The following is a 19,869-nucleotide window of genomic DNA, read 5'->3' as shown; positions in this document are numbered from 1 at the left end:
AAATGGACAATGGCTGGACCAGCTACAAAAACAGAATTCTCACACACAACCTTCAGCCACCTGCCCAGGAAACCAACCCCTTGTCTACAGTGACCAGCCCAGGAAGCCAGCCTGCCATATAAGTCGGACTTGAAGGAAGCCCGATCGCTGTCTCTACATCAATGCAGGAAGCTAAATATCTTTCGCAACAATGAGCCCCAAATGGCCAGGACTTGGTTAATAACTGCCAGGCTCCCTAAGTTCTGTCTCTGCTTCCAACTTAGGACCAACTAGAGAAAGCTAACTATGCACCGCTAACCAATCACACAGGATGCCCGGCTTCTCATTAGCTCACCTACAGCTTCTCCAGACCAACAGCTGCCATCAGGACACACCTGAAGTCTTCCTTTTCTCATCGTAAAGCTGTGCCATTCCTCTGCCTGCCTTTCAGTCTATGCTGAACCCAAGTGATGGTGGCCGACTTCCTTGCTCCAGCCAGCTCTGAATCAACAGCCTCTGCTTGTTCTTGTTTGGATGGGTTTTGTCTATTTCCACGCACAAAATGGGTCATAGACCCAAATGTAGATGCTAAAACTATTATGCTTCTGGGAGAAAACATATGAGAAAATCTTATCACTTTAGTATAGGCGAAGATTTCTTAGGACACAAAAAGCATGAATCGTACCAGAAAAAACTAATAAATGGCACTTTACCAAAATTAAAAAGTCTGCTCTTTGAACGACACCATTAAGAAAATGAAATGACCAAAAAATGAAATGAGGGGCCGGCCCGGTGGCGCAGTGGTTAAGTTCGCACCTTCCCCTTCTCGGCAGCCCGGGGTTCGCCGGTTCAGATCTCGGGTGCGGACATGGCAGCGCTTGGCAAAAGCCATGCTGTGGCAGGCGTCCCACGTATAAAGTAGAGGAAGATGGTCATGGCTGTTAGCTCAGGGCCAGCCTTCCTCAGCAAAAAGAGGGGGATTGGCAGTAGTTAGCTCAGGGCTAATCTTCCTCAAAAAAAAAAAAAAATGAAATGATAAGCCACACACTGGAAGAATTTATCACTTAAAAAATTTATTATACTAATGCACGTATTACATATTTATTATACATTCACAATATGTAAACAACTCACTTATAACAAGCAACCCATTAAACTATTGACAAAATGTATGAAAAAACACTTCACAAAAAAAATATATACAAATGGGACCAATAGGCATATAAAAATAGATACTCAATGTCATGAGTGGTCAGAGTCACGCAACTGAAAACCACAACACCAAACAAAATTTTAAAAGCCCAACAATCACAAACATTGGATGTGGACCAGCTGGAATCTTCGCACATTCCTGGCTGGGATATGAAACGGTACAGCTACTTTTGAAAAACGACAGCCTAACGTGTAAAGCAGAAGTTTTACTCCTAAGTATGTGAACCAAGATAAAAATGAGAGGCAAAAAAAAGTGTCTGGACTTGTACACTAGTATTGTTGCATTTTTGTGCATAGTAGTGCAAACAGGTAAATGCATAAACAAATTATGGTGGAACACGAGGATCACGGAAACGTCTGAGAGGCTTGTATGTTCTCGTCACACCTGTGCATTCCACGGCTCCTCCTCTGCACACCTGCTGTCTTTACTTCATGGCCGTGTCCTCGGCAGGTGATCACACAGGCTCCACTCACCCTGTGGTTGACCTCACCCAGAGGTGGTGGGGAAACTTTTTCTTCTCATACTCTAAGCACACCTGCGGGACCTATGATGTAATGATGAATATGGGATAGATGGTTCCATGGGCCGGGTGGAGCCTTCGGTTACGAATCATCGCCATTCACATTTGTCCACCTTCCAGCTAAACTTCCCATGAGGGTTTGGGGGAAAATATTAGGACGTGTCCAAAATAATCTGCTTCTGAGTTAAGCAGGAAAATGCTAGTGTTTGGTGCCATCTAGCGGGTAAGATTTGCTATCAGGCCACGCAAACAGTATGACTTGACCGTTAACAGACAGGGAGCCCTGTAAGATACAGGAAACAGAATCATTTTTCAAAAAATGATTGCAGACTGGCGCTCAAACTGTTGACGCCTGTATTTTTTCTAATTAAAATGAACCTCGGCTTCACAGGTCGGTGTGAAGGTCTCCTTTTGGGTTGATAAAAATGTTTGGAGACTAGAGAGGGGATGGCTGTACGACCTTGTGAATGTAGTTCGCACCACGGCATTACATGCTTTAAAAGGGTTCCATTTATGTTATGGGAAAATTACCATAAGAAAAAGTGAATTTAAAAAGTGAGGAATGAATTGATAATCCCATCTCCAATCCTGCCTCCCAACTATCCACAACATCTTTTTAAAACACCACAGCCCTGCCCTTCTGAATTTTGCTGGTTTTCATCCAGCCTCTCTCAGCGAAAACCCCTGAGGCTGTGCAATCCTGAAGTGGCCTGTGTGGAAGGGGCAGGGTTGGGGGTTGCAAGTGGCTGTTCCTACTGTTATAAGCCACCACCCCTGCCTGTGGGCGTTCTGGGGACAGTGGAACTGTTGGTCTGCTGGACCAGCTGGTACAGCTAATCTTGGAGTTAAGGACCAATGGTGGGAGGGCAGAGACACACCTCTCTTTTTTTTCCCGTTTGATAGTAATGCTAGAATTTATTAATCTTTAATTCCTTGGATAAGAAAATTTTTTACAGCTTTATTGATGTATGATTGACAAAATTGTATATATCGAAGGTGTACAATGTGCTGATTTGGTATATGTATCCATTGTGAAATGATACGACAATCAAGTTAATTAACACATTCATCACTTCACATAGTTACCTTTGTGTGTGTGTGTGTGTGTGTGTGTGTGTGTAGAAAACACTTGAGATCTACTGTCAGCAAATTTCAAGTACACAGTACAGTATTCTTAATTAGTCAGCAGGCTATACATTAGGTCTCCAGAACATACTCATCTTAGAACTAGAAGTTTGTATCCTTTAACCAACTTCTCCCCACCTCCCCACAATCCAGCCCCTGGAACCCACCATTCTACTCTCTGCTTCTGTGAGTTTGACTACTTCAGATTCCACATAAATGAGATCATACAATATTTGTCCTGTCCTTCTGTGTCTGGCTTATTTCCCTGAGTATAATGTCCTCCAGGTCCCTCTGTGTTGTCACAAATGGCATCATTTCCCTTCTTTTTAAGACTGAATAGTATTCCATTGCATGTACATATCACATTGTCTTTATCCATTCATCCGTCAACACACGCTCCCTGAAGGTGATGGGGGAAGTGATGGAGATGCCCAAGGTAGGAAGAGGGGAGATGCAGTTAAGGAGAACAAATCCTCTTATGTTTTGTGTGATGCAGAAGAGCCAAGGGGATGGTGGAGGCGATTATTCAGGAGGAAACAGATATAGTGTGAGATGTGTGCACAAATCCATTCTTCTGAGAGCACACTGGCGCACACACATCCACATGCATGCGTGCTCACACGCTCATACACTTACACACAGTCGTCCACACACTCACATTCACACACATCCACATGCATGCGTGCTCACACGCTCATACACTTACACACAGTCGTCCACACACTCACATTCACACACATCCACATGCATGCGTGCTCACACGCTCATACACTTACACACAGTCGTCCACACACTCACATTCACACACATCCACATGCATGCGTGCTCACACGCTCATACACTTACACACAGTCGTCCACACACTCACATTCACACACATCCACATGCATGCGTGCTCACACGCTCATACACTTACACACAGTCGTCCACACACTCACATTCACACACATCCACATGCATGCGTGCTCACACGCTCATACACTTACACACAGTCGTCCACACACTCACATTCACACACATCCACATGCATGCGTGCTCACACGCTCATACACTTACACACAGTCGTCCACACACTCACATTCACACACAGTCACATGCATGCGTGCTCACACGCTCATACACTTACACACAGTCGTCCACACACTCACATTCACATGCTCTCACACTCATACACACTCACCTGTACATACTCACACACCTACACACCCTCAACCACACACACACACACACACACACACGCTACTTCGACCTCTCATTAACCTGATCCTCTTTTGTCTGTCTCCCCACCGCTCAACAAACTGTTCATGTCCATGCTTTTGTTCAACACATCTGACATGTTGTATATTTAGCTGTTGGATATTGTCTAGTGGCATTCAATAAGCACATGGTCTGACCATCCCTCCTGTAAGCAGGTTAAAATGCTTACAACGCGTACACCCAGGTGATCAGCCAGTGTTCGTGTCCACACTTTAGTTCGTAGAATTAACGAGGGGCGTAATTAAGTACTTTCCATGTAAATACCTGGTGTGCTCGCTCTGGGAAGAGAAAGCAATATGCAGACACATTTTTTTAAATAATGGATCATTATTTGGTTCTTTCTCCTGTGGGCATTCAATGACTTGCTGTAGAGCACAAATAAAAGCCCAGTAGTATGTGGAAGTCCTATGCAAAGCTGGAAACAGGCGCAAGGGTCCGAGTCTGTGGGAAGGCTGATTTGGAAGCCAATGGGAGGGACTCGAAAGGGTATCCCGGCCACGCTGTCATTGTTTCGCCAAGAAAGATTCATGTCTCTATGATCTCTCAAGCCAGTACTTTTCACTGTGTTCAAATGCCAGCTGGGGACCAAAAAGGAAGAGAAGAGGGAGAGTTGGAACAGCCAGTGACCTGTTCACCCTCTCTCCCTCCCCGTGCAACAGGCTGTGAACAGAGAGAAGTCTTTATGTGCCAGGATTCACTTCTCTGCAGAGACACCGGGCATTTTCCCCGCTGCCTACAGAATGCTTACGATTATGGGGGACCCTTGCTGGGCAGCCCAAGGTGCCCGGAACCCTAGGCCATCCTGTGGCCCTTCTGGTGGTGAGGGAAAGCGGGACAGCTAGCTCCCAAATGGAGTATCCCCGAACTCCCGCCCCTCCATGGTTCTGAATCCAGACAACGAACTTGTCCTACATCTCGCCTGCTTTGCTCCTGTGCAAGGGAGAGAACAGAGGATTTTATTTCAATAAGGAAACCTCATGAGCTGCATTCCATCAAATAGAAAGTCGGGGACTGGACCATAAGAAACAAAAGTAAAAACCCAGAAATTGCGATTACACGCAACCCTTCAAAATGTCGCCATGCTCCGTGCCTGTTGATAACGGATTAAAACAGTCAACACTGATTTTCATCTTCTTGCAATAGTCTCCTAGTACATGGCCTATGCAAATGCACAGGAAATGTTGACTATGCTGCTGGCACCACTTTCTCTTTTGCTGGAAGGGAGATTCTAGATAAAAATCTTTATTTTTGCCATTCTTTGCTTTCTCATTCATATTTTTTTCCTTTGCCTCAGGGTTACAGAGTGGAAAACTCCATGTTCTCTTTTTCTTAACTCTACGTTTTCAGGTTGGTGCAGTTTATCACTGCATTCTATGCATCATCTATCTATCTATCTATCTATCTATCTATCTATCTGTCTATATATCTATCATCTATTATCTATCATCTATCTATTATCTATCGTCTATCTATTATCAATCATCAATATCCATCTAATTGTATATCTATCTATCATCTATGTTTGTATGTATCTACCTATCATCTATCTATCCATCTATGTATACCTATCTACCTATCATATATTTATAAAATTTATATATTCATATATATATAATTTCCTTCATGTTCATACAACTAAGACATTAATTAAATTCCAACTAACAAAAATTACATTCTACAAGCTTGGTGTAGTGGCAAGCTGTGCCACCTGACCCTGGGACCAAGGTACACGCTGTGAGGCTGAGAATCACTTTTCTTTGTTAGACCTTACCTTTCTCCTGGGTAGGACTGGGCAGTCAACCTAGAAATATTAAAGGTGGCTCGTCATCTTAAAATGCATCGGTTCTACGGCTACGGGAGACGTGAACTCTGAACGTAGAGCTGTTGTCCTTTAACATGTAGCCCGGGCATCAGCACACATCACTGTTAGGATAACTGTGTGGTGCTGGCTCCTCAGCACACCCCAAAGGCAAGCTTGCTCTCCCAAGGGCCATATTTTACAAAGAAGATGGCAGCCCTGAGAACATGGTCCTCATAAACCCCTCTTCCTGCACCAGACTTCTGTGGCCATCAGTCCGTCTTGCCACCATGAAAGCCAACCACCGTCTTGTGTAGTGACGGGTGAAGACTGTTTGATCAGAGCTGTCTGACTGTCTTCAAGCAATAGAAATACAAGATAAAGATGACTTTCCCAGCACAGCAAACATAATTGAGCTGTACAGCATGGCTCCTCAAAACCATTGATTGTTCTAACCAATAGATTCCTTTGCATTTGATCTTTTTGTAATGGCCTTTGTCTTTTATTGCCTCTAGCAACTACTGTTAGAATGGAGGAAACTTGCCTCCACTAAGAGGCTATTTGACTTATGAACTCAAGCCAGACCAACATAGCCAAGCTCTCCTATCACCCCCATATCTGTTCTTACCCCTCCTCTTCTCTCCTCATGCTTGTCCAGAAGGAGATCCTTCTCCAAATTATCAATTTTTTTTTATAGCCAATATGAGAGTCTTGTTGGAAAATGTTGACCTTCATGGCTACACTTTTCTGGAGAAATCATTTCTCAGACCCCCAGCACTTGCATATTTTGCTTCTCAGCTGGATTTCCTCATCCCAAAAAGCTAGCTTGCAACCACCACCATCCACCCCACACAGAGGATGTGGCCATGTCAGGCCTTCCAGCCTATGGTCAATTTATCTGAAAGAGTCACCTGGTAAAAGGCATTATTTCGATCAACAACTGTTTAAGAGAACCTGGCACAAAAGCCAAACATATTACTTAATTTTAAGTGGCTGTCTGCTGGTTGGCCCAACCGTCTCTCCTTCATACCAATGCTTCTTTCAAGAGATTCCTCTATTTCCCAGTTTAGCACCCAAGTAGGTGTCTCCAAATAAGTGAGCATCCAGTGTCCACCCATTCCACTACTGTGAGAGTCTGTACATAGATACTGCCAACATCAATGCTCACCTACTGCATACCCCAACATGACCAAGAGCTGTACATCAAACAGCAATTCTGCTCCTTCTGGCTTTCCAGACCCAAGGTAAGAGTGTTCTTTGGTCTCAGATTGACCATAGAGGCATTGATATTTGAAATAAGCAACATAAAAAAGCTCACTGTTTCTCATACATGTTTCCAAAGAAGATATACAGGTGCCCAAGAGGCACATGAAAAGATGTTCAGCATTGCTAATCATCAGGGAAATGCAAATCAAAACTACACTAAGATATCACCTTATACCCGTCAGAATTGCTATAATCACTTAGACAAAAAATAACAAACGTTGGAGAGGATGTGGAGAAAAGTGAACCCTCATACACTGCTGGTGGGAATGCAAATTGGCACAGCTACTATGGAAAGCAGTATGGAGATTTTTCAAAAAATTAAAAATAGAAATATCGGGGCTGGCCCTGTGGCTGAGTGGTTAAGTTCACGTGCTCTGCTGCAGGCGGCCCAGTGTTTCGTTGGTTCAAACCTGGGCGCAGACATGGCACTGCTCATCAAGCCATGCTGAGGCAGCGTCCCACATGCCACAACCAGAAGGACCCACAACGAAGAATATACAACTATGTACCCGGGGGCTTCGGGGAGAAAAAGGAAACAAATAAAATCTTTAAAAAAAAACCCTCTATAAAAATAGAAATATCATATGACCCAGCTATCCCACTACTGGGTCTTTATCCAAAGAACTTGAAATCAATAATTCAAAGAGACTTATGCACCCCTATGTTCATTGCAGCATTGTTCACAACAGCCAAGATGTGGAAGCAACCCAAGTGCCCATCAAATGACAAACAGATAAAGAAGATGTGCTATACATATACAACAGAATACTACTCAGCCAAGAAAAAAGACAAAACCATCCCAATCACAGAAACATGGATGGACCTTGAGGGTACGATGTTAAGTGAAATAAGCCAGACAGTGAAAGACAGACACTGTATGATTCCACTCATATGTGGAAGATAAACAAACACATGGACAAAGAGAACAGAATAGTGATTACCAGAGAAAAAGGGGATGGGGAGTGGGCACATGGGGTGAAGGGGCACATTTACATGGTGACTGACAAGTAATAATGCACAACTGAAATTTCACAATGTTATAAACTACTATGACCTCAATAAACAAAAAGGCTCACTGTTTTAGAACAGAGGATTGAAGAAGAAACAAATAAAATCAACATAGAGATAGCAGCACTGGGGAAATGAACTGAGTTACAATCCTAAGGAAAGGGAAAAGCTAGAACTGTCCAGGAGGACCGTCTAGCTATCCTTAGAAAAGACTTTGGGCTGGAAAATAAAATTCAACCCCTGTATATATTCATTTTGCAGGGTTGTAGTAATAAATGACCACAAATCATGTGACTTATGACAACAGGAACTTACTCTCTCACAATCTGGAGCCCAGGACTCTGAGATGAAGGGGTCACAGGGCCACACTCCCTCCGGAGGCTCCAAGGGAGGGTCCCTCCTGCCTCTTCCAGCTTCTGGGGCTCCAGGCGTCCCTGGGCTGGGGGCCGCCTCCCTCCCATCTCTGCCTCTGTCCTCACGTGGCTTCTCCTCTGTGTCTGTGTCTTCTCTTCTGTCTCTGATCAGGACACTGTCACTGGATTTGGGGTCACCTTCATCCAGGATGACCTCATCTCAGATCCTTTACTTCACTAGGATCATCTGCAAAGACCCTATTTCCAGATAAGTTTGCATTCACAGGTTCTGGTAGGATTTGGAGATACCTTTTAAGGTGCCACTCTTCAACCTAGGACACCTTAATAATGAATTCACGCTCCAAATTGCCTTAGAAGTCTTAAACAGTATCCACTTTAAAACCAAAATAGTCACTCGCCCTTTCCACATGTTTCTCCTTCTGTATCCTTCCCATTGCTCTCACTACCTCACAAGATGACACCATCATCTGCCTTTGTAAAACTTAATGAGTGACTGACTCCTCCCCCTACTGGATAATAGAACCGCACACTTCTTAAGAATAAATCCATACTTTATTTACCAGAGAATCTATACAATGCCTAGCACATAATAACCACATCTTGTTTGGCAAATTAACATGAATTTATCCAAATCATAAGCCTTTAATTTTTAGAAAGAAAAATAGATATCTATTTTTCTACATCATTTCAGAGTTGTTCTCTAGATATGCATGCCCTTTGCTGTGAAATCATACAGATTTTTTTTTTAATTTCATACATCATTTGCTGAAATGCCCTTTACAATGTAATGGAAGATAGAGCTTAAGGAAATAAAACTCTGTAGAAAATAAATTATCTTCTCTCTTTGTCTTGAGACCCAAAGATCTTACCTTATTAACAACCTCAGAGAGTCTCACAAAGCAAGTCTAGCAGTGAAGACAGCTGAACTCCAGCTTAACAGGAACCCTCATTAATCAGACAGAAACACCAAGGTCCCGAGCACCACAGCTGGACGTAGTCATCCTGCAGAGAAGACGACCCTCACAGGACACAGGGAAAAAGTGTTTTGACAGGAAATGTATGGCAAAGGTGTGCCACGCGTGGTCACCAGATCTTGCTTCACTTGACCAAAGCAGAGCGCCGTGTGCATGGAGAACACGCTCTGTTAGTTAGGGTAATGCTGAGCTGCTTTAACGAATGAATCCAAAATCTCAGTGATGCTAACAAATAGCTGTTGTTAAATCCAAAATGGCTGTTTCTGGTTGGCTGGTCACGCTCCTCAAGAGCTGGTTCAGGGACCCTGCATCCTTCCATTTTGTGGCTATGACATCTGTAACCCTTGCCTCCAAGTTCACCAGGATGTGGATATTTAATCAGAGGAGAGAGGATGGAGAAAGTGCATTAGCCTGCTAGGGCTGCCATAACCAAGAACCACAGATATTTATGTCTTACCATCCCGGAGGCTTGACGTCTGAGATCCACGTGAGGGCAGGGCTGGTTTTTCCTGAGGCCACTCTCCGTGGCGTGTGGACACCGTCTTCTCCCTGTGTCTTCACATGGTCATCCCTCTGTGCGTGTCTGTGTCCTCATCTCCTCTTCTCATAAGGACCCCAATCCTGTTGGATCAGGCCCTGATGACCTCATTTTACTTTAATCACCTCTTTAAAAACACCATCTCCAAATACAGTCAAATTCTGAGGTCCTGGGGTTAGGACTCCAACAATATGGATTTTGGGGGAACACAACTCAGTCAAAAACAGAAGTCACGCTCTTATCTTGCCACCTGGCCCAGAAGAGAAATGTGAGAATTCTATGTGCACTTCGTTGGCAAGCCTTCATTCCCATGGTCCCATCTCGATGCCCAGGTTAGAGGTGAGAGTCTGGCTCACATAGATGCTAGTGCCTTAGCCATTTCTCCACAGTGACTCAACCCAACAGATGAGGAGCATGGATAGACATGGAAGAGTCACAGTGGACAGGTAACCATTTCAGCCCCAACTGCACTTCAGAAGATGCCTTTCTGGCTCCACACCAACACCATTCCGTTCTCTACGTCGGGTCTCCATCACTAGAGAGAGACGCCGTAATTGATTCTCTTTCTCAGTTGATCACCTCTTCTTGTAGAAACCATTCCTAAGTAAATATTTCTATATTACACTCCTGCCTTTAGATCACCCCCCTAACCAGGACACTGCTCAGATTTGTTATTTATTTTACTGACTTTAATTAGCTGGATGGAGGAGGAAAACAATCCCTCGGTTATTGGCATGATGGTGAAACAGATGAGATCAGATGCCAGATCATCTCTGCCTGGGAGCATAAAGGGATGAGTTGGGGCCTCAAAAGGGAGCACTGGAAAGGAACATTGACTGAACGAGAATCCCTGCAGGATGGAGCTGAAGAGGGGATTCTCCACTCAGCAAAGACTTAGGTAACATATGCAGCACTCAAGACTGGCGTCATCCACTGGAAATAGGAAGAGCATGGTCTTTCACCATCTCACAGTGTAGGTAGAACAGCAGATCCATAAACAGAGAACTGTAGCAAAATGGGGTGAGTATTATGACAAAGGCGTGTGCCAAAGAGATAAGGGGAGACAATACTCCTATACTCTACTATGTTCTGCAGGCAGAGAGCCTAGGAGCTATTTATCGTAAAACGATCCAGGTGTCTTAACAAACAGAGACAAATGGTATTCTCTTTTTCTAGGTAACTCTGATAGGAGAACAATGAATTAAAACAAGGAAGCCCAGACAGTTCAGAGTCCAGGGCCCAGATGACATTCTTGGATCCCATTGTTCCCAGAAACTACGGTGCAATTTGAGCTCTTCTAATTCTTATCTGGGAGGGTGGAGAGGAACATGGTCAGTCACCCGGGAGCCTGGAAGAACAGGATTTACCTGGCCCGAGTGTGCAGATCAACAACCCAGATCTCCAGCCTCCAACAAACCAGCCTCCTCAACTGTGAAATTCAACTCAGTTAGAGTCTGGAGAGAGGGAAGGGAGACCCAAAGGGTTATATGTGCCTTCCAAACGTCTTTTTTAATTTATTTCACCAACTGTGATTAGACAAAGAGGGCTTCTCTCCCCAGGGGTTGTGTCTTCCCAACCCAGGAGTAAAGGGAAGTATTTAGGTTCTTTCCATGACTTGATTAGCTGTGGATGTGGCTCCTCTTTATCAATATAGAGAAAGTAATCACCCCCACTCTATGATGCCATATAACAGCTTCCTTTAAAAGGAGGGAAATGGATAAACAAAGTGTGGTCCATCTATACAATGGAATACTATTCAGCCTTAAAAAGGAAGGAAATTCTGACACATGCTACAATGTGGATGGACCTCGAACACGTTATGCTAAATGAAATAATTGATTCAAAAGGACAAATACTGTATGATCCCACGTATATGAGGTCCCTAGAATGATCAAATTCATAGAGACAGAAGGAAAAATGATGGTTACTAGGGGCTGGAGGAGGCGAGAATGGGAAGTTGCTGTGTAATGGGGACAGAGTTTTGGTGTTGCAAGACGACGAAAGTTGTGGAGGTGGATGGTGGTGATGGTTGCACAATAACACGAAGGTACTTAGCACTACTAAACGGCACGCTGAAAAACGGTCAGGATGGTAAATTTTGTGTTATGTCTATTTTACCACAATTAAAAATTTTAGGAAGGGACGCTACTTTGGAATGACTGATGCAAAATGCAAGGCATTCTCTCTGGACAAGCATTTCACATGCCTCTGGCTCCACATATTCACGGATGCCCAACGGCTAGTCTACCTGCCAAATCTAGTTGTGATACTCTGGCCTAGAGGGAGTTCATTATTCAGATTAGAAGGTCATTTCTGAATGCCGGTTGCAGTTATATGATTTGCTCTTTGATAAAATAGCCTAAATGTTCTTCTCTGCTCGCTTCCTACCTCCCCTTAGGAGCAAGGCTGCGTTATCCTCTGACACAGTGGGCGGTGCAGAACCACCCTTTCAGACAAGAGGCTCCTAAGATTATTGAAAGGAATCCTTCAGTCGTGAATCAAAGCCCGGACATACAATTCCATACAAAACTTCTCCAACCAGGGCGAGAGTGGTCACAAAAGCAGGCTGTGCCATTCACTAAACTATAGCCACTCTCCAACGCAACGATCCAAGAATAATTTTCCCCAAGAAAGAATCATCGGCTTTATAGTTACACTGAACCACATTTTCCACGCTGCGATGCATATTTTTGACATGATTCACGTGAAAATAACCACCTGCAAATCCAACATTCCAAATGCAGTTCCCTTAGCAACTGGGCATTTTCTTACTGATACAAACCCACCCCTGAACCCCTGACTACTTGTCTTTGAAGAGTATTTGCATGCAAAATGCTGCCACCGTAGCAAACACTTAGAAATTTATAGCCCGGAATCTTTTTCATTTGGTCCACATGGATACAACTTTAATAACCTAATTCCATTTAGATCATTGAGTACTTAGAAACAAGAAATTATGGGACTTGGCTTCTTCATCCTGCCAATAACAGCTGTAAACAGTGCTGAACAAAAGATCAACGTATACGTTTTTAAAAAGTGCATCAGCGAATTGGCAAATTAGTAAAGAATACTCAGATTCTGAAGCTGTAAGTGAGGGTGAGAAGTCAGAAGGATGGGCTGGGCACTGCAGAGCCTACGGAATTGAGGTTCAGTTTCCAGCGATCCCCGGAGTCTGATACAACATTCCCCAATCCCACACAGAAACAGATCTCCCAGAAAAAAGATCTCCCAGTTGACCCACACAATTGCAGGAAATAATAAGTGCTCATTGTTTCAAGCCACTAACTGGAGGGTGAATTGCTCTGCAGGAAAAGCTAATTGCTACCATTTTGCATCCAAGATAACAGAACATTCATAGTTTTTGCCCTGGGTCTTCATGCTACTCAGACTTACAGTCGGTTCTTCTTATCTGTAGATTCCATATTTGCAAATTTGCCTACTGGCCAAGATGTATTTGTAACCCCCAAATCAATACTTAGCACGTTCGTGCTCAATCACAGAAAATTTGAGTTCCCAGCCGAGGATGAAGGAACCGACGCCCTGCTTTCTTGTTTCAGCTCTCCTCCTGTCAACAGTCTTTTCCTTGGTATAGTTACTGCCACGCTTTTGCATTTTTGTGCTTTTGGGCGGTGATTTTTCTGTTTAAAATGGCCCCCAGGTGTAGTGCTGAAGGGCTGCCTAGTGTTTCTAAGTGCAAGAAGGCTGCCATGTACCTTATAGAGAAATTACGCGTTAGATGAGTTTCCTTCAGGCAAGAGTTACAGCGCCCATTGGCTGCGAGCTCAATGTTAATGAACCAACAATATATAATATAACTAACAATGTATATTATTATTAACAATATATAATATTTAATATGATATATATTCAATGTCCTTAAACATAAACACACATAAAACCAGGTTATGTGTTGATGGGTTGATGAACATGTGGTGACCAGAAGCTCTCAGGAAACTTACCCTGTCCATCCCCTAGGAACACGGTTTATTGCGCACCAATTTAGTGTTGGCAGCAACTGAATAGAACTTAATGGTGGATAATGAGAATCAACTGTACCTGGTTCGTCCCAGTCAGACAGTTGGATTGCATCTCTTGGCCCCTTGGAGTCAGCATGGGCATGAGACTAGTTCATTCAAAGAGGTAGGAGCAGAAGTGACGTGTCAATTCTGGGGGACAGCTTTAAGGGATAATTGTCATTGGCCACATCCCTTCTTCCCATCTGCCACAGAAAACAGCTGTTCCCTGCACGGTGACAGTTCCTCATTTGATCTGCATGATAAGAACAGAAAAACATCTCTCTGCTGAACATGGCACCTCAAGTCAGCCGTCACACAGGTGCGACACCCCAAACCTGCATTACCCGTGCAGTCTGAGAAACGCAAGCCAGCAATTCAGGTTAAAGCAGTTTTAGACTGATAATGTCTCCAGTTTTAAAGAAATATGAAACATGCATGCTTAATAAACCTAATTAACTTATCAAATCTAAAGTTAATTATATTTACCTTCTGAAAATAGAGGAATCTTGAATTCAGAAAATGAAAACTCCATTCTTGATTTTCACACTTCTCTCATGCTTCTTTTGTTATATATTTGGGTTGATTTAGTTTTTGAAGCCCCAACAGACATGATTCTCATGGTTGTATATAACCTGGTAGAAACAAAATCACATAACTTATCAAGAGGAACCCATAACATTCTGAAACCCCCAAATCTTTCCAATGGATAAAGTGTCCAAAATAGGAACAGGTGTCCCAAAAGAAGGAAGCAAAATTGTATCCACAAAGAATGCGTCCATTGGAATTTTCAGATGTAGAATGTGTATGTTTTATATGTTTAAGAAATAGAAGAATTGATACACGTAAGAACAAGATTGTATATGAAATTAGAGAAAAGAACCAGCCCAAACGCGTAGAAATGGAAAATACAATCCTTTTAGTTTAAAACTCACTGGACTGACTTAATAGTTGATTGGACAAATTAGAAGGTTGAACAAGAGAAAAAATATATCAACAATCTAATTAAATTACCCAAAATATAGGACAAGGAGAGAGAAAAGCAGAAAGTATGGAAGAAAGAGTTCTGAAATATGGAGGGTAGAATCAGGTCTCATATACATCTCACCAGGTTCCCTAAAGAGAGGAGAAGGAGAGGATGGATCTCTCCTGCTGGAGAGAGAATGGTGAGAACTTCCTAGAACCACCACAGGTGGAGTCCACAGATTCAGGACGCTCAACGAATCCTGTGCCTAGTCTATAAAAAGGAACTCATAACTCATCCCGTCAAAGTAAAACCACAGGACTCCAAACGCAAAGAACAAATATGCAAGAAGCCAGAGAGAAAACATAGACTTCCTTCAACTTGATGCTGTTTCAACTTTCAGTTAGAACAGAAACAGCCAGGACCTGGACGGCTGTGGAACGATGTGTTTAATAGCTAAGATAAAGTTTTGGTCAAGTTGGAATTGTACAGCCAGAGAAAATGTTCTTCAAGGGAGTGAAATTACAATATTTTGGGAGGAGAATGTCAATGGCTGTTTCCTCGTGGAGCTGGTGGTAATTTTGCATGGCAGCACGGCTACCCAAAAGAATTATTGGAGGGGCTGCTGATTGCTTTGGTCTTGGAATTTTTTAAAAATGACTATTCCATGGCTATTCTTTCTGGCAATTGCTATTAGAGGGGATGACAACTGAGTTCTCTAACGGGCTGTTTGATTTATGAATTTGCATCAGACTGGCTAAACCATGCTCTTCCACAATCTTGCCATAGGTGCTTCCTCCTCCCACTCCCTCACTTGAGTGAACTCTGGTTCTGAAGTGTGCCCCCCACCAAATTAACAGTTTTATTGAGTAACGGACATGCTGAATGATGCATTTTACATTGAAGGAAAGGGGCCAGCCTGGTGGTGTAGTGGTTGACTTTGCATGCTCCGCTTCAGTGGCCCAGGGTTCACGGGTTCCAATCCCGGGTACAGACCTACACACGGCTCATCAAGCCATGCTATGGTGGCATCCCACATACAAAATAGAGGAAGATTGGCACAGATGTTAGCTCAGAGACAATCTCCCTCACCAAATATATATATATATATATATATATATATATATATATATATATACGTATTTTACTCACTTAAAAGTAACAATAACAGATCCAATACAACATTGTTCACAAACAATGCAAAAAAATAAAAAATAAATAAATTGAAGGAAAGTGACCCTCGATAATGAGTAAAGAAAGCACTAAATATCCAGAGACTATAAACTGGATAAATAAATGACCTTTAGAATCATGTCTGCTGGGGCCTCAAAAACAAAATCAAACCAGGATACAGAACAAAAATATTGTGAAAATCAGGAATGGATGTTTGCATTTACTGAATTCCAAGATCCCTCTATTTTCTATTTTCAGAAGGTGAATATGATTACCTTTGGATCTCATAATAAGTTAATTAAGTATATAGAGGATTCAGGCTTACATTTCTTTAAAAAATTAAAATATAGTGTCTGACTATCACATTATTAGATATAAACAAAACACACTTAGAATAAATAATTAAACTAAAAGCAGGCCAAAACAGAGAGAGAGACAGAGAGAGATGGAAAGGCAAGACAAATACAAATAAAATAATTAACTATAGAAATAAATCCAGATAATGGTAGGATTGAGTAACCACTCTCAGGCACTGTTGTTGGAAATGTAACATGTTCCAAACTTTGGCAAGCCAGTTGACAAAAATCTATCAATATTGAATAGCCTTCTTCCTGGCATTTTCACTTCTGAATATTTGCTTCCACGCACTCACTGAGGAAAAACAGTGGTGCCAGGATGTTCACTGCAACATCGCCTATAACGTGAGAAAGATAAAAACTCAAGAAGCAGCCTTGAATATCCAGCAGCAAAGATAAGATATTTAAAAACTACACACACACACTCTTTCCTGACCAAGAGTAAACTCTAAATAAATATTTGCTAGCCAGTTAGATAAATTATTCCCAGATTTCCAGCTCTGCCATGGGGCATGCCATGGTCTGGACAGACCCACATGGAGGAATCCCATTCTACAGCATTCCTGGTTCCCAATGTACCTATAAGATCTCCCAGAGATGCACCAGGGGAACTTTACATCCACATTCCATTCTACACCATGACAAGGTTTTTAAAATTTTCTTACAACAGAGATCAGTATATGAAACAATACTTGTCACCCACAATCTCATAACTGAGTGACATCTCGATTAAGATGATGCTTAGGCATCTTTGCTGATCCCAGATAACATTTAAAACTGAATGTCCCCCTTGAAGACAGTCTCTCCTGCCACAGCCCCCAGCTCGGTGAGCTCCACCTTCCTCCATTGCTCAAGCGGAATCTCTGTGGTCACACTCTAACTCCATCCCTTCAGTTCCTACCTTTCATTCAACATCAGTTCCTGTTTGTTCTCCCCCCTAAATCGCTCTCGTGCTGAGCTGCTTCCTCCACCACCTCCCAGGCAGCCCAGGGTATGCCCCCGCTTCCTTGCTTGCCCTGTTCATCCCTTCTCCACTCAGCGTGGTCTTAAAATGCCAGCTCTCCTTCTCTCCCTCCAACGACTCGCATGATCCATACATCCGTGCAGAATCTGACCCGTGCCTCCAGCTCTCATCACACATTTACTACTTCACCTCTCTCAACAGCAGCCACTTTGGTCTTCCTGCAACTCCTCAATGTCCCAGCTCCTTCTCTCTCAGTCTTTTTGATATTTAGTCTCCAGGTCTTGAACTCTCCTCCCGAAGGCGCATCCTACTCATCCTCAGAACTCTCCTTCCATATCATTTCCTCGGGACAGGTGGCATGACTGTCTCCATTAGCTTGACTTTACTCTGTCATGGGCTGTCCTACACCTGAAGTTTTCCTTGCCATCATTTATCACAATTGTCGTTAATTATTAGTCAGTTTTCTGTTCAAAGTCTGTCTCCGTGGTAGCCAATAAGCAGTAAGAGTAAAGGGATCAAGTGCTTTCTCTTCACGTTTACATCCCAGGGCTTTGCACAGGATTGAGCACATAGTATATGTTAAATAAATATCTGGTGACTCCTTGATAGAATCAACGAATCAAGAACCAATGAATGGACTGAGGGAGACTGACCAGCCATTTTCTCCATACCAATGACATAGCGACACTGCACAGCACTTAGCAACCTCCTTTGCCTGGGTCTCTGTCCATCTCCCTCTGAAAGTCGTGGTGAGCTCATACCCTTTGCTCACCAAGATCGACTCCACATGCAGCCACACAGGCAGCTTTGCTGGCCATCACTACAGTTCACTCATAATTAAGCTGCAGTTTGAGAACAAGCTTCAGCCAGTCCTTCTTGGGAACAGTCTGTGCTCACGTTGATAATGACCTCTCCTCTTCAGTCCACTGGGAGAGAGCTCCCCGGCATCACGATGCTCCAGTTCTGTGATTTCCCATCCCATAGGAGAGGTAACGAGTGATGCCAGGGAGCAGAGGGTTCCAAGCTTTTATTACAGGAACATTCATCTTAGCTCTGTTGTCCAGTAGAACATTTATGTTACCACAGTCTTCAGAAAACTCTGGGCTACAGACTGGAGAAGCTTAGAGGAATCCACAGGGAAACCTTATTTAGAAATATATTCCCAAGTCCCCATCTAACTCCAAACTTTCAAGGCTCAACATTAAGAAACCTTCTTCCACTAAGCCACTCGCAACCACTCTTCTCAATCATTAGCAGACCCACTATCGCGTGTGACTTCGCTACGTAAAGACACCTGACTTTCTTCATAAGAATGACTGAAAAGCAATTACAACTTTCAAAGGAGACGTTACGTGCAGACAAAAGTCTGCACTGCTCAGAGCTATGCCAAATCCATTGAGAAAGCTTTTGCTGACCATTCAGTTGCTTCTTGTTGTTTTAATAATGGGGTCTCTTGAAATGCTTGCCATGAGTTTACCGGCAGATGTAAAAAAAAAAAAAAATGCTGACACCTGACTTGCTCCAAGTGCCTAACGTGTGACGTTTCTACCGTAAAAACGTACCAAAGCATACTGAACTGGGACTTACCAGAAAATACAGTGGAATTAAAATTTCAAATATTTTTTCAATATACAAAGGAATAGGCAAATTTGTCTAAATGAAATCTGAGGCAAATTTGTATAAATGAAATTCATTTGCATAAATGAAATACCTAAACCATTTAAAAAATGCATTACATTTAAAAGTATCTTGCTTTCCACAAATTAAAAGAAAACTTGCCTCTTCTGCAGATTTCCATCCTGGTCTCACCCACTGGTCCAGACCCTGTCATCACCCCCATTACTATAGAGTCTGGGCGATGGATCCATTCCCACTCTTGGGTGCTAACCCCTAATGGGAAGTCGTAACCCCCAACGGGATGGTATGAGGAAGTGGGGTCTTTGGGAGGTGATAAGGGTTAGAGGAGGTCATGACGGTGGAGCCCCCACGATGGGATTAGTACCCTTATAAGAAGAGGAAGAGACCAGAGCTCTCTCGGTCTCTCCACCACGTGAGGTCACAGCAAGAAGACAGTCATCTATGAAGCAAGATGACAGCTCTCCCCAGACACAGAACCTGCTGGCACCTTGATCCTGGACATCCAGCCTCCGGAACTGTGAGAAATGTCTGTTGTTTAAGCCCCCCCAGTCTAGAGTCTTTTGTCATGGCAGCCTGAGCTGACTAACAGAGAGGTGTGCGCGCCCTTGCTGGGGCTTCTGAGAAATACTTGCTTTCCTTCATAGCTGATACAGGTCATAAGCAGCGAGCTCTCTCCTTCTCCCTTTCTTCCTGCCTTGAGTGTTCCTGA

General features: G+C 43.2%; 1 protein-coding gene across 1 annotated transcript in view; it reads right to left on the bottom strand.

Annotated features, from left to right (window-relative positions):
- The window catches only part of LOC106845887 (uncharacterized), a 369,420-nt gene that overhangs the window by 151,432 nt on the left and 198,119 nt on the right, over positions 1 to 19,869 (bottom strand). Inside the window, exons 6-7 of the mRNA XM_070501822.1 lie at positions 14,555 to 14,700; positions 14,109 to 14,321 (exon numbers count right to left, since the gene is read on the bottom strand). The gene's annotated coding sequence lies outside the window, so the exon portion shown is untranslated. The remainder of the gene's footprint in view (positions 1 to 14,108; positions 14,322 to 14,554; positions 14,701 to 19,869) is intronic.

Source organism: Equus asinus, chromosome X (genome assembly GCF_041296235.1).
Source record: "Equus asinus isolate D_3611 breed Donkey chromosome X, EquAss-T2T_v2, whole genome shotgun sequence".
Lineage (NCBI taxonomy): Eukaryota > Metazoa > Chordata > Mammalia > Perissodactyla > Equidae > Equus > Equus asinus.
Note: the sequence above shows the minus strand (reverse complement) of the source record. Positions and strands in the feature narration are given on the sequence as shown.